The sequence below is a fragment of the Vanacampus margaritifer genome, chromosome 19, assembly GCF_051991255.1.
Source record: "Vanacampus margaritifer isolate UIUO_Vmar chromosome 19, RoL_Vmar_1.0, whole genome shotgun sequence".
Classification (NCBI taxonomy): Eukaryota; Metazoa; Chordata; class Actinopteri; order Syngnathiformes; family Syngnathidae; genus Vanacampus; species Vanacampus margaritifer.
This window is the reverse complement of record NC_135450.1, coordinates 9,293,135-9,309,592: the sequence shown is the minus strand read 5'-3', so window position 1 is coordinate 9,309,592 and position 16,458 is coordinate 9,293,135. Positions and strand designations below refer to the sequence as shown.

At 37.7% G+C, this 16,458-nt stretch overlaps 1 protein-coding gene and 1 long non-coding RNA gene across 5 annotated transcripts in view; one reads left to right on the top strand and one right to left on the bottom strand.

Annotated features, from left to right (window-relative positions):
• LOC144039805 (uncharacterized) overlaps nt 1–3,198 on the bottom strand; it is an 82,335-nt gene extending 79,137 nt beyond the window's left edge. For 3 of the 4 annotated variants that reach the window (XR_013289535.1, XR_013289534.1, XR_013289537.1), the window contains exons 1-2: nt 2,965–3,198; nt 2,190–2,293 (exon numbers count right to left, since the gene is read on the bottom strand). This is a non-coding gene — a long non-coding RNA (uncharacterized LOC144039805). The remainder of the gene's footprint in view (nt 1–2,189; nt 2,294–2,964) is intronic. The other variant, XR_013289536.1, reaches the window with a different exon arrangement.
• The window catches only part of tmem121ab (transmembrane protein 121Ab), a 55,820-nt gene continuing 41,945 nt past the window's right edge, over nt 2,584–16,458 (top strand). The window contains exon 1 of the mRNA XM_077553492.1: nt 2,584–2,830. The gene's annotated coding sequence lies outside the window, so the exon portion shown is untranslated. The remainder of the gene's footprint in view (nt 2,831–16,458) is intronic.

Genomic DNA, 16,458 nt, shown 5'->3' with positions numbered 1-16,458 from the left:
ATAAAATGTGGACATGGGAACACAATAATGTATGGTATCATTTGTTGCTTTTAGAATGAGAAAATGGATCTTAAATAATTCTCTTCTGATTATTCAAGATTATGAACAGACGGCTGTCGTAGTCCGCCAAACTGGAAGAATGTATATGGCATTATCCGTCATGGATAAGACATCACAGTGCTATGTGCAAAAAAAAAAAAAAAAACTATTAAATGTATGTAAGATGTCTTTTAAAGGTAGTTTTACATTTGTTTGATGACTTGGATCGTAGAATAGATTGTGTTTGACTTTGGAGCATCTGAGTATGTGGAAGTAATTATCATAAATGGGTAGTCAATTGCTCTAAAAATTCACAATGACAAATTGTACCGACATTATGTAGGCAAGGGCATCCAGCTTTATAATAAAGAATGGCTGCTCTAGTCCCATTTGTCATTACTTGTCACTTGTAGCTAATGAATAATGTTCATGTTGAGAACAAACGAGTGCTGTTTTCAATTTGTATGAAAATGTGTTTTACTTGAATAGACTGATTTTACATGTGTACAAATGCGTTTAACCCCGAACCCTTGAATCAGCCATTTTTTTCCCTTTGTTCCCCCACCAGTCCACCAATGTGAAATCAGACACAAAAAAAAGTTTTAGGGGAGCTTATGTAAATCATATAGGTCGCGTCCTCATCAACATTTACACTAGGCAATATGTTGCCATGACACTGTTAACATGCTGACCTTAGCAATCAACTGTGCCCATCAAAACTGCGATTATAGTTGATCACTATTTCCGAAGGGGCAGCCACTTATGAGTCCGAAGCACTCACAATTGTGAGCTTTTGACCTGTGCGTGCATAATGGGATTTTAATGTCTAATCGCATCATTCAAAGTAGATTACATGAGTTAGTGTTGCATGCCAAATCACTCTTGTCCATCCATTTTATACACTGCTTACTTATCACACCTGACTATGGGGGCGGGGGGCGGGGGGGACCCTGGACTGATCAAATTTGAGAACTGACAAGGAATTAAACCTGCATGCACGAAAGGCAGAAATATGAACTACTACACATTACTAATGAATCAAACTATCTCGCGCCCATAAACCCAAATTTTAAAACGGGTGCATTGTCATTTTCATGCTGGGGCAAGTCTAGTTGGCCATATTTGTGAATTTGGTAGACTTGGTAAAACCAGGTCTAACTTGTGGCGCAGGTGGTGAAACGGGATTTTGGTGGATTTCGTCGAGGCGCAGGCAGACGGATTTTGTGCCAATAGAAACCTCTCAAATATCACAACAATGTTTCCGTTCTCAAGAGGTGTTTTTTTTTTTAGCATTTATTGGAAATATATCGCAAAAGTGTAACGGAAACACACTTTCGCGTTTCCACTAGTCAATGCATTGAAAGTAATGGACAAATAGCCACTCGTTTTTGTGTCGGACCTGCCTCCTGAGGGGATAACAAGCCGTTTTAACCACAAAGCGATTTAGCTACAAGCTAAACAGGGATCAAACAGCATAAATGAGTTGTTCGCGCACACACAACACTGCCACCAAATGTCCGATCCCGTCCAATGAGGGGAAAGATAGATGTCTTTCAATAACTTTTATATTTACTCTATAGTTGACCAACGCCATTCGTGGTGGTCTGGCCCGGCCCACGAATAGCAAAAAAAATCCACATATAATTGACGGCCTTTGAAATGCATGGGGCGGAAAAAAAATAACGTCATGTAATGTCTTAATTCGATGAACCGATCAAAATGTAAAATATCGGCCAATCACGATCCAGCCAATCAGATCGGTCTAAGGTCTACTTTAAATATTGCTGCATTTTTTAAACAAATCGGTGATCAATTTCTATCAAACTAGCTGATCGGACAAAAAAATCCTGATCGTGTAAAGCCTACTTCATCGTAGCAACACCTTGAAGGTTTTGCAAACAATTTTGGGCATCCATTTTCCATCAACGAACTCCCTACCTTACGACTGTGCTGACATTTAAAAAAGAAAATCGTAAATATTGTAAATAACGGAGCCAGATTTGCAAAATAGACCCAGCCCGAATCGTGATATTTCCATTTTATTTACTACCCCAGGAGATGCTGCAATTCTTGCAAACTTGCAGCCCCAAATTAATTAGAACAGTCATTCTTTTTATTTAGACACTAATCCTTCCACCAGTGCTACTTACAGCTTACTGCCAATTTTTATGGCACATTCTCTTGCAAACTGTTGCTCCCTTCTTACTGCACATGGTGACAGGGGGGGGTTGCTCGATCCAGATGGCTGCTCTTCCTATATAAACAAAGTGGCCATTAATTCAATATCTTTTCAGCAACGTATGTGTGCTATTAGTGGGCGAAGCGAAGGCAAGACTCTTTCTTGCTTAGTCTATTTGGGGGGGATTTTTTTTTTATTTGGCAGTGTTGCAATCAATTAACTCAAATTGAATACTTCTTTATCACATCCGAAGAAGGCACAAGAAGGCAAATGTCTCTCAGAGAGAGCGAGAGAGAGAGGAGGGAGGGAGGGAGGGAGAGGGAGAGAGAGAGGGAGAGGGAGAGAGGAAAGAGAGAGAGTCTCACCCAAAGCGATTGACTGTAGTCTGCAGATTGGACTCGCCATGTATGTCTGAAATCTTTCTCGTCGGGCACGCGACCGACAACGGGACGTTCTTCCGCGTAACCCAAACGACGAGATTACTAGTTGGACCCCTTTTTTTTTTTTATTCCTATAATTTATTTTAAACAGCATCAGAACGGATTTACAAAGCCTCTCTTCTGAGCCCGCAATGAGATTCAACACTTTGGACGGACTAGTCGTCCATTGACGGTAAGCCAGCAGAGTTCAGGTTCGTTTGTGTCATAGACAGATGGAGGGAATAAAACACACTGTTGAGCATGACATGACAAAAAATATATAAGTGCAGTAAAAAAGCGTGTTTTATCATCGCTGTCACTTCCTACCGGCTCCAGTTTGTGACTTTCCGCTTCTGTCTCCCTTTGGTGATAAACGATGCGTTTATGCGCGTTCAGCTTTTTCTTTTTTTTTTTAACCATTTCCCTTGGTGGTGTATTAACAATGTGTTCAAAGTCTTGTTAAACACAATTTGACTTGTAGCCGTCGAGTGTTGAGTAGCTCGTCAGCAGCTGTTCATTCTGAAGAGTCAGCGAGCGAGCGCGCGCCCGGCTAGCGCCTGCGTACACGGGCGCGCGCACGCACACCGACAAGCGGGGTCACCGAGAAAATATATGGCCGCGACACCAAACTACTAACACCAATAATATTTCAAAGTGACTGTCAAATAATGAGAAAGTCACCCTGGTTCTTTCCTTGTTGGCAGTACATGAATATTTTATATAGTGTCTAAAAATATGTTGAGTTAATGTGATACTTTTGACACAATGACGTCAACGGGAAATTCGTGTAATGCATGATTAAGCTATTCATCTTTTGTTCCACACATCATTGTGGATTTATTATCTTAAGACTTGAAATATTGCATCAATACAATTATAATTACACAACAGTTGTGATTGTTGCATGCAGACTGATTAATTGGCTTTTTAATCAGTTGATTGCAGGAAGTCCTCTGTTTATGAAGACTTCCGTTATATGCAAGCCGTAGCCTAACATATGCTAGCACAACAGTGGTGTCTTAATTACAGTGAATATTTGAAGTAATACCTCTCAGCTATAAGTCTGTCATGATCAAATGGAAGACAGTAAGTATGGCGGTAACTTTGCCATCTAATGTCACATGACAACCCAGCTGCTGCGTAAACAAGGATTCACTGTAAAGATTTGCCAGTATTTTTTTTTTTTAAGAATTGCCTATATTAACTCATTCACTGCCATTGACGGCTATAGACGTCAAAAATTCATTTGAACTATTTCTATTAATTTTAACATTTTTTTTCCACTTTAGTTAACAAGAGTATGAAAACCTAGGGGGAAAAAATATTTATATTTAATATGTATTAGTCTTTTAACAGCTAAATGGTGTTTTAATAATCTTTCTTTTTTGAAAAAAGATTATTTAAAAAAAGAAAAGAAAAGATTATTTAAAAAAGAAAAGAAAATATAATTTTAAAAAATTAGGTCGTCAGGCGGTATTTTTTTTAAATTATAATTAATCGCATGACTTCAATAGTTAACTCATGATTAATCACAAATTTTATATTTGTTCTAAATGTACAATAAAAAACATTTTCTAGGTTTTCATACTCTTGTTAGCAAAAGAGGAAAACATTTTAAACTAATAGAAATAGTTAAAAATAATTTTTGACGTCTAAAGCTGTCAATGGCAGTGAATGAGTTGATTGTTTAATTCATAAATACTGTATATCCCTAAACTATGATTTCAAACATCATTTCAAACTCATCATATACTACCTTTAAAAAAATAAATGGCTTACAGATGATTTGATTTTGAAAGAATGTACTACAATCCACTTTGCAATCCATAAAAATACTAATGACTACTTTCCTATAAGCAGGGGTGCGCAAGTGCGCATTTGCACTGAAAATGAAAAGGCGCCAGATTCAATTGCATCACTGCATACCAAGCATTCAGCGTTTTTTTTTTTTTGGGAGGGGGGTTGTTGTTGATTCTTGGCTCTTTTTTTCTTCTAAGTATGATTTGGATGCCAATTTTTTTTTTTTAATTAAACGTTGGTATTATTTAAAAATAATGATTAGGGATCGACTGATTAGAGGCCTATCTGATTATCTGTGCAGGTAGTCAGCTTTATAGCAAATATCGGCATCTACCGTTAAAAATAAAAAAATCTGATTGCCGATAATAGTTCAATTTAAATCTGTGTTAACATCAGGGAACTATTTATTTAAATTTTCAGATAATATTTTAAGAAATGCTGCTGACCCTGGGAACTCTCTGCTCCTTCTGTTTTTATTTGAAATAAAATCTAAGTGGTTAGTGAAATTTTATTTGCATTTCACTTATTTAAAAATTTCGGATTTTTTTTTAATTTACTGTAGAAAACAATAAGTAGCCATTTACGTGTTTGAGTTTTCATTTAACTGTTTAAGACGTGCCAATGACCCTGGGAGCTCCCTGAACTTTTTTTTTTCTTTTTTCTTTTTTTTAAAAGGCGTCTATTGTCTAAGATTAAAAAATAAATACATATAAATAAATAAATATTTTGTGCAAATCTTAAACGTTTTTCAATAGACATATGCTTAAAAACATTGGGTTGGGTTGAGTTGGATTTTTTTTGTTTTTTTTCTCATTTCTAAAAGCAGTTTGTTCAAAAGTAACCCAATTATGGATCAAAAATGGAGCGATCCACTTTAGGGGTCAATTTGACCCAACTTTCTGGGTTGTGTTATACAAATTGACCCAATTTTCTGACCCAAGTAAAGGATCTGACCAATATTTATGAGTGTTTTTTACGCTCAAAGACCCATTTCTTGACTCAAAGTTGGGTCGAATCCACCCAAGTAGAGGATCGGTCCATTTTTGACCCATAGTTGGGTTATTTTTGACCCAATTGTTTTTAGAGTGTGACCTCTTTGACAATTAATAATTAGTATCAGCCCTGAAAAAACAACTACACTTTGTTCCATTTATACCCTTTAAATGTAAATAAATATTGGTAATCAAATACAGTATTTAGTTTTGAATTAGTATTTTGTAAGTAGCAAAGTAGCCCACTAAATTCTATACATGCTAAGTATTGAAAGATACAACCAGGCAAAGCCAAGTGCTGCAAAAGACCATTATGTTGAACACCCCCATCAGGCCTTTCACACATTTTAATTCTTACTCAACGTTGTCTTTGAGCCGGGATTAAACGTTTGACCTTTTATTTACGGTAGCCGAGTGCCGCCGCGGCCACCCGGTATCGCTTCACGCTACCTCCGTGCTCCACTGCTGCAGCTCTTTTGCACTGAGAAATTAATTCACACTCTATAAAAGAGAGAAAAATGCACATGCCAGGCTCGCTGTGGATAAGAGGTGACCCAGACCCCACCCCCCCCAACCCCCTGTGCTTTTAGCCTACAGCACTGTAGCTGGGTTTGATAGCTGAGAATACGCACCCTGACAGCGTCACCGCACGTTTTCATGAAGTCGCCGATTTAACAGTGTCAATTTTAATGACGCTAATTAGGATTTTTGATCACGTCGAACGCGTGATAACGCTCAGCTCGGCGTTAACTGTGTCTGATATGGCGGCTCAAGCTGCGAGTGACAAGAATTTAGTGCAAATCGTAGCGGGGATGCTCCTCCCCGGCGTCCTTGAAAGAAGTCACATTTGGAGGCGGCAGGCTTATTAAGCTCCGGGGCTCGACTGTATAGAGATTGCTCATTTATATTATGTGGATGATGAGCCAAATGTAAATTAATCTATCATGTTCAATATTATCCGATAAACAGACAATGAATTTGAAGAGTGACCCTGCAGGGGTCAGGCCGCACAATTGGCTCCGCCTTTTCTGCGGTTTTTATCTACTGCTCTAATTTAGGGTGTCAAAATTAGCGCTTTCATTTTGAGTTAATTTCAAGTTCCTTTATTTTTTTTTACGTGTGATTAATGACCGCCCCCTTACTTGGAAAACCTGTACTGGGGGAATTCCAGTCGCAACACAGCAGACACTCCCGCATAAAATTTAGCAGTCATAAATTTAATAATAATGCAAATATTTGTGGAGACTGGGATCAAGTTGTGTTTTTACAATTTTTAAAATGTGCATAATTTCACAAGTTACTTCATGTTAAAGATTAGATAGCGCTTAATATGAAAAGAAAAATGCACTGAGCTGTCACCGACTTACAAATGCAATTATGCCATCTAGTGGCAGAGAAGTGACCTCAACACAAATCAATATCACACTCGTTTTTTACAGTACAGTACATCTTTTTAATTTTAACTCTATTTTATGAATTATTATGAAATTGCTATATCAATGACTAAAAGATGCAGTCATATTTCAATTAGTAATTTTTTCCCCCTACTTTTATGTTAACAAGAGTATTAAAAACTTGGAAAAAATATATTTTATTATACATTTTATTGTACATTTAAAATTATTAAAAACTTAGAAAAAATATATTTTATTATACATTTTATTGTACATTTAAAACAGATATAAAATTTGCGATTAATCGTGAGTTAACTATTGAAGTCATGCGATTAATTGCGATTAAATTTTTTAATCACCTGACACCCTTAGCTCTAATACAGACATTGCCAAATCACTGGATGAGCAGTCTACTTCAATAAATAAATACCTCACCCCAAGTAAAAGTTGACTTTCTTCCTCTCAAAAAACAAACAAAAAAACAACTGGCAGTGTAACTAGGTGGCTGTAATGACATTTTATATGGCTTCTACCGCCATATGTCGCGGTACCACACACATCTTGTGACACATACTGCCGTAAAGACATTTCATCTTCAAAGCTGGGATTTCTCAGAGCATTGAATCGATCGCAACTGGTCTTACGCTTCTCATCTGTGAAGTCTTATTCAGTTAATGCAACAAGGAAGCCTGAGTTGGTGTGTTTTTTTTTGGGTTTTTTTTTTAGATCAGAGGTGTCCAAGCTAAGGCCTGAGGGGCATTTGTGGCCCATCATCATTTTTCAACGGCCCGCGGCATATAACTCACTAAATATAATACCCACTGTTAATAAATTTGTAATATATACTATAGAGCTTTTCCAAATATGCAAAGATGCTAATTACTAGGGCTAGGCGATATGGCCCAAAAATAAAATCTTGATTATTTTTTGGGGGATTTTTTTTTTAAGTCATTCAGGACGATAACGATTTTAATCGATTTTAATCTAATAACCCCGCACCCGAAAAAAATATTATATATAAAATATTTACGGTTTCATTCATTAAAAAATAATTCTTGTGCAAAATGTTCGGCTAACAAAAATGTATCCTGATTCAGAGCAGTTTTTACATCAACTTAATCTCACAAAAACATTTGGATGGAACTGAACAAAAGAACAACAGCTTTTAATAATTCAGAAGACAAAACTCGATTTCACAATTTAGCAAATTCGATTTTTTTTAAATGACAATTAATCGAATTAATTCAATTTATTGTCCAGCCCTATTTATAATTCTACATGTAACATTTCTTGTCATAACAAAAAAAACCTTGGTACTTCAAATCAACGATATCAGTTACAATGCAGACGAGTCCAGTCTTCGAATTGATTAACATTTTAAAAGAACAACCTTTAAGGTCAGCCGAACACTTCTTGGCATCCAAAAAACACCGCAGGCCGGTGTGCTCCATTTCATATGTTTTGCATTACACAGATTACAGAGCGAGCTGCTTTTCATGATTGTGCACTTTGCATGCTTATTGCGCCACCGATCGTGTTTCTGCATGCCTCGAATTCCATTTATGGGGGGCTCTTTAAAATTCAGCCCTCCCGCTGGAAACTCAATTAAATACAGTATTGCTATAAATACATGAGCAGAAAAGCCACATAGCTGACTGAAGTAGCGCGCATCCACTCAGCCCCCTCACCAATCATCCCGGGCTCTGACTCCACCCCCCAACACCGCTTGCATAGTGACTGCTAGTCAATTTGAATGATCAGCTGAAGACAATGTGGGAGGCTGTCACGCGGGCCGAAACCAACCACACGCTTTGAGAAACATCCAAATTTGGCAGTGGCAGGACAAGCTAAATGAGGGTTCAGTCTGTTTCTGCATTACGCTTGCACATGCCGTACTTGCTGTACATTTGCACCATATGCAGTTTGAGCGTTGTTCATTTCCGCAGCGGATTTCAGGCGATGGTTTTCCACTTTGGAAATCCGTGTTTTGCAAGGCTATAATCTCCCTGACCTAATGGCTTCCTTTCCGATCAATGGCCAAACAGCACGGTCAATCAATAACAGCCATACTGTATGATAACGTGGCCGGAGGGAGACGCAGGGGAAAAGCATCCTCCAGATTTCAAGGCACAATGTAAACAACATACTGTAGACACTAGGTTGAATGTAAGCTAATAATATTAATAAATATTTATTTATGTATTTATTTATTAAATAAATAAATAATAATAATTTTTAAAATGTCCAGAATTTCACAAGTTTCTTCATTTTGAATAATTAATCAGCTCTTAATATTTTTAAAACAATTTTATGAATTGTTATGGACAGTACAGTACATATTTTTCATTTTAATTTTTTTTATGAATTGTTGTGAAATTACTGTATCATTGACTAAAAAAAATGCAACCATATTTCTATTAGGTTAACATTTCTTCCCACTTTTATGTTAACAAGAGTATGAAAAATTAGCAAAAAAATATTTTATAGCGAAATTAGAATTTATATAAAATGTGCGATTAATTTGCAATTCATCGCGAGTTAATTATTGAAGTCATGCAGTTAATTACGATTAAAAATTGTAATCGCCTGAGATCTCTCATTTATGTATTTATTACATATTAATCAAATTTAAATCAACATAGTAGAATGCAATTTTCAAATTGTAAAGGCTACCTACCATTTTAAGGAAAAAAACAAAGAAGTTGTATTTGGTTGGTTCAAATTTATAAACCTGATATTTTTAAATTGCTCTATAAATAGAGTTGGGGGGAGGGGGGGTCTCAATCAGCTTATTTTCCAAAAATCGTTGCGCCCCTATGACTGAAGTAAACCGTTGCCATGATCGAACCTTTAACACCTGTACAGCCACTTTGAAAGTAACATTTTAACATTCTTATAGTAGAAAAATGTAATCACTACTAATGTTAAGCATACAAACAATCCAACACATTTTTCACATTTTCAACACAGTATTCTGATTAAATTCTGTGTTTGTGGAATACGTGTTAAGAAGCAAAATACACCTATTTCTATCCATCTCAGAGGGCGGCCATTTTGTCACTTGTCGACTGACAATGACATCACAGTTGCTCAGAGCTCAGGTAACAACAAATCTCGGCTCAGCTTCAGAAAACCACCAATCACGGCTCACCTGTTTTTCTGAAGCTGAGCCGTGATTGGTTGTTATCTGAGCCCTGAGCAACTGTGATGTCATTGTCAGTGGACAAGTGACAAAATGGCCGCCCCGAGATGTATTTTGCTGCTTAAATCATATTTCACAATCCATAGTCTTGTGAAGAAAAATTGTGGGTTAAAGAAACAAAACAATACCTTAACTTTGACAATAACCGATGATATGTATGGTGACAGACAAAAATAAAATAAAAATAAAAACGAACTAACAAAAAATAGTTCCAAATTGTGTGACCTTGGGCCCATTTGACTGACAGTGTAGTTGTTAAACTAACACTTTGCAATTAAATCAAACTCATATTTAATAACAATGATTTGCTTTATTCCGGCTGCACTTAATTAAGCCTGTTTGTACTAATCAAGCTTTTATCTAAGCCTAGCATTTAAAATGCCATAATCCCCAAAAAAAACAAAAAAAAAAACATTTCAATAAGCATATCAAGGAGATTTGCTGTTGACGTGCACCCGATTCTTCAAATAAGATCACTTTACTTAGATTGCCTGTTGAAAAATAACGCAGGTCAAAACCATTACTAATACATCAAAAAATGGAATAGGAGGTTTGACGAAATAAATGCTTGCTTCGGTGTTTAGTAGCCAATAAAGCAGAGTTACAATACGTGGACAATTGCAAATCAAAGACCTAATCCCTTAATGTTGTTAGAGGAGAAAACAAAAGTGCCACAGCGACTTTTGACTAGTAACTGCCAGGTCGGGTGGGACTACGATAGGTTTTATGGTGTGATAAAAATGTGTCCCATCCGCAGAGCAGTTAAAGACGTTTCCTCATCTGTTTTGACCGTGGGTGCTTTCTTACCTCTAACTCAACTTTTTTTTTTTTCTTCGTACTTTCCATTTTTGCATCTCATCATGAGACATTTCGCCAAAGCAAAAGTTTCACCTAGAGACCAATCCATGTTAAAACCGGCCGTATACAGTGTAAAACACACGGTGCCGGTAAGGGTGGATAGTCGTGAAATATTGGAGCCATTGCGCCCCCCCCCCCCCCCCGACTAAGCAGTTATCCGAGGTACACGAGTGATGGGAAAATACATCAGCTCAAGTGCCACAGTCTGGTCTAGAGATAAGACATAGGAGGCGCCGTTTACCGTATTTCCTCAAATAATGTTGGTCCGTCAGCTTGACGCCTTGTCTCAATTGGTCCAAGGATGCCTCATCTGTCGATGGCTGCATTTACAATATATGACCAAACGTATTGATATTTGTCTACACATGCAACTTTTCAGTCAGTCATCCATTGATGCATCCACAGACAGTTCAGTCATTCAATGTTAACCCTTGACCTCTTTCACTCGCACACCTATCAACACATCCATCATTTCAAACCCAACATGTGTAAATGCTTTTTTAATACTTTGTCCTTCACTCCCAAAAACGTATATATACGTTGTTTTTTTTTAAATGCAAGAGCATACAGAAGGCTTTGTTTATTACAAAGAACGGCCAGCAGGTGGCAGCAGAGTGTAAGAGATCAACCAGGGCCATGTTGTAACAAGCTCTTTTTGCCAGTGTTTTCAAACTGTTGCTAACTCCCAAAAACTTATAAAAACGTTATATTTTAAATGGCATGGTCCCAAAAACGTATTTATCCGTTTTTTTTTTTTGTTTTTTTTTATGCTAGAGCATGCAGAAGGCTCTGATGCAGCCTCTGGCCTGAAGAGGTCGCTTAAAGCAATGGTAGTTATTATGAAAAAAGGCCAGTAGGTGGCAACAGAGCATAAGAGATCAACCAGGGCCATGTTGCAACAAGCTCTTTTTGCCAGTGTTTTCAAACTGTTGCTAACTCCCCAAAACGTATAAAAACGTTCTATTTTAAATATTTCCATGGTCCCAAAAACGTATTTATAGAGTTTTGTTTTTTAATGCTAGCTCATACAGAAGGCTCTGATGCAGCCTCTGACCTGAAGAGGACGCTTAAAGCAATGGTAGTTATTACGAAAAACGACCAGCAGGTGGCAACAGAGCATAAGAAATTAACCAGGGCCATGTTGCAACAAGCTCTTTTTGCCAGTGTTTTCAAACTGTTGCTAACTCCCCAAAACGTATAAAAACGTTCTATTTTAAATATTTCCATGGTCCCAAAAACGTATTTATAGAGTTTTGTTTTTTAATGCTAGCTCATACAGAAGGCTCTGATGCAGCCTCTGACCTGAAGAGGTCGCTTAAAGCAATGGTAGTTATTACGAAAAACGGCCAGCAGGTGGCAACAGAGCATAAGAGATCAACCAGGGCCATGTTGCAACAAGCTCTTTTTGCCAGTGTTTTCAACAGGTTTGTGAATCATGATGAAACTATATTCTTATGCTAATTGCTGCAAAACGGAAACAGATACATATGTACTTTTTTTTCCCCCTGATGAACGATGAGACTCTAATCTTTCTTTTGGCTGGGGATGAATGAGTTAAGTAGTGATGATCTCGCCACCAGTGATCAGCCCTGCCAACTTCCCAGTGGTGTTGCTGGGGTGTGCAGGTCTGCAGTTCAAGGTTGAGGAATTGTGGGGAGCCAGTTTTTCTGACAGAGATCAGTTGTAATTAGGTAGGGGGGTCCCCAAAGACCAGGAACTTAGAGGTGGTAGTGTAATGGCTATTGTTTGCTCTGTTGGCAAACAGGTGGGGGTTGAAGAATGGAGGTTGCTATGCAGTTGCTCTCTGTTGTGACTTTGTATTTTTGTATATAAAGACCCTTTGTTTCCCAACACTCGTGTCTTCCCTGTGTTTGGGTTCTAATTTGTGACAAAATGTGTTTTTAGAAATACAGAATGGATAAGAGAAACTTGCCATGGATTTCATGTGATATTAAGGAAACCACAGGATGTAAATATCAGGACGTCAAAATTATTTCTATTGGGATATAACATTTTGTCCTTATTACTACAACATCTGAGCCTCCCTCCATCCACCAAACCAAGTATCGTCTTTGAAAAAATCCCACCAGCCATATTCAGAACTCATTTGACTCATTTTTTACTCATTTATGTGCTTGTGTTTTCTATGTGCTTTTCCGTCAATTTTACTTCTCAACATCAAATGAAGAAAAAAAAAAAATCTTGTGGGAAATCCTTCAGAGCATCATATCGCTGAAAGATTCCTTTGACAAGTAAACAGCAAAATGTCTCAAGGCTCCGTACAAAGAGATGAGAGAAAGATTGTCACAAACTTGCACATTATAAAATGCGCTTTATTGTTGCCTGAGACCGAATCAGCCTCAAATCTCTGCTGGATCTTGAAAACAATCACGTTTTCTATCTATGCACTAGTGCACATGTCATTTTCAAACATGTATGCTATTGTTTGTTAGTGGTTCTCTATCACGTTAAAAAGAAGACATAAAAACAAAAAGGGAAATATGATTTAATGTTGCTGGAAGTCTGAAAGGATTCCAGAGTCTATCAATTTTAACATGCCTTATATGCTGCTGCTGAAAGTCTTGCCTTTACAGTCATTTGAGAGCAGGTATAAAAAACTGATCACATAATATCTGCTCTGTCCACATCAACGTATTCCCTGGCTAATCTGTGCGCGCACGCACTTCTTGTCCGTGTGTAACAGGGCTGTCGGGAGTTGAGCTCGTGTCACATATAATGAATACATTACTTTTGCTCCGCCCACGTTTGCATCACTGACTGAATGTGTGCTCCTGTCCAGATGGTGCTTAATACGGTGTATTGTGTGCTGCTGTTCACGAGCATACATTTGTGCAAGTGTGCTGAGCATGTGTTGGTCTGATGGGCTTATGTCTGGACGTGTGTGTGTGTGTGTGTGTGTGTGTGTGTGTGTGTGTGTGTGTATGTGTGTATGTGTGTGTGTGTGCGGCAGGCTTTTTGTTTGTCCTAAACCGTCGATGTTTCATTAATTTGGGGGAAGGTTGGCAGAGGCCGACCAATAAAAGTCAGGTGCAATCTAGGACTTAATGTAATAACGCTCAGTATAAATTCACAGCGATCTGTAAATCTAAATCCCTGGTTCGTATCTATCCGGTCATGCTTTAAATGGCTTCTAATTCAAGGTTATGGAAGATGAGGGTTCTCTCTTGCTCTGTATTCTGTTGTCGTTGTAAGCAACGTTTACAGAACGGTCGTGAAGTGGCGATATGAAATTTGATAGAGCGCAACCGGGACCAATTTGTTGGATGAAATTCAAAGCGTAATCTATTCTAGAACACAAGTGGACCTCTGATTTATTTGCATTTCACAGCTACTTCTTTCCAAAAAAAGACAATTATTCACCTTATTAGGATCGCAGGTGATCTTCAACTGTTCACCAGTCAATGGCTGATTTAAAAAAAAATAATAATAATAATTAAAAAAAAAAAAAAAGCTTTGAGGAATAGTTGTTCATTAATAGCTAATTTCCTGGCAACAAAAGAGAGTACACCCCTATGTGAAAAAGTGTCAATATCTTATGTGGACGCCGTTATTTTCCAGCACTGCCTTAAGTCTCTTGGGCATGGAGTTCACCAGAGCTTCACATGCAGTTTGCCAGTTTGCCTTTGTACTCCTCACCTGGTTGCTAATACGTTTATCTTGGTCTCGTCAGACCACACCTCTGCTAGTTTGACTTTGGGCAAGATGTGGGATATGCTCTCCAGGTGACAGGGGTTGATACTTACATTTACATCTACGGCAGGGGTGTCGTACTCAAATTAGCTCAGGGGTTACATGGAGGAAAATATAGGCCATGGTATATAACTTAAAAACAATTGTTGTCACTTATACACAGATTTTTGCTATTTGCAGGCCAGCCCAAAATAGCGAGACTCAACTGTAAATATCCATCCATCCATTTTTTTTTTCCAACAAACCGTGACTTTAGGCTGTGTGTAAAAATAATGACGTCCAGATCAATTCCGTGTACAAATTGCATTGCTCATCTGGGGATTGCTTGCGAAACTACAAATTTATATGTTTTGATTTTGTCCGTCTGATTAATTGGTCCGACATTTCTAATTTTTCTACTTTACAAAATCATCTCGCGGGCCGGAATAAACCCCTTTGCGGCTGTACGTTTGACATTTTAGAGTACTAACTCACATGCAAACTCTACACGGGAAACCCAGATCTGAAATTCGAACCCACAACCTCAGAACTATGAGGCTAGCCGCTACAGATCACACATATGCAGGAATACAAAGAGAGATTTTAAATTGCGGGGGGGGCATGCAAACAGTGCTCCTCTTGAACTGGGAGTTGGAAGGGTCATTGCCTTGCTCAAGGGCACCTCGACCTTAGTCAGGATGAAATACATTGTACTGCCGCCACTGTATTGCGTAACATGTTGATTGACTTTGGGAAGAAGTAGCAGGCATTTGCTCGCATGCAATTATGCGTCTCCGTATGCCGTCTGCAGTGATGTAGATGTTAATTAATTATGGCATGGTCCGATAAGTAAACAACATTCCTTGCTCTGTGTGTGTGTATACATGCAACAATGTGACTCAGAGGGGTAAAAAGAAAAAATAATAATAAAAAGACCATTCAGCTGTTGACGGTGTCTTACACTGATGAATTATTTTATGATCATACCTTTTATTATTATTAGGGTTGTCAAAATTTGTGACTTCATTTTGAGTTAATTAATTGATTAATGACCCGCCCCTTACTTGGAAAACCTGTCGTGGGGGAATTCCAGTCGCAATGCAGCAGACACATCCAAGTCAAAATTTAGCAGTAATGAATATAATAATAATGCATATATTTGTGGAGACTGGGGTCAAGTTGTATTTTACAATTTTAAAAATGTACAGAAATTCACAAGTTACTTCATGTTAAAGATGAGATAGCTCTTAATATGAAAAGAAAAATGCACTGAGCTGTCACCAATGTCTTACAAATGCAATTATGCCATCTAGTGGCAGAATAATGACCTCAACACAATTAAATATCACACTCGTTTTTTTCCTGTACAGTGCATCTTTTTAATTTTAACTCCGTTTTATGAATTATGAAATTACTCTATCAATGATTTAAAGATGCAACCATATTTCTGTAAAAAAAAAATAAAAATCCCCACCTTTATATTAACAAGAGTATGAAAACTTATATTTTTACTGTGCATTTTATTATACATTTAGAACAGATATAACATTTTCGATTAATCGTGAGTTAACTGTTGAAGTCATGCAATTAATTCTGAAAAATTTGAATCGCCTGACACCCATAATTATTATACTATATTATTATTATACTGGATTGAAATGGATACTCAACCGTGGCAATGTTTTCAGGACATTTTCCTTGCAGTGCCGCGGAAGGTGTGTTTTAATTGCAGTGTTTGTAATTAAAGCGGGCCCAGGGACTCCGACGTTAGGCTTGTCGACACTCCATGTCGCAGTACTCTCTACAAGCGGGGCTCTCGTGATTTAATTGCAGCATAAACACACATGCGGCAGGCAGCAGAGAAGTGCGAGCCAACAGACTGTGT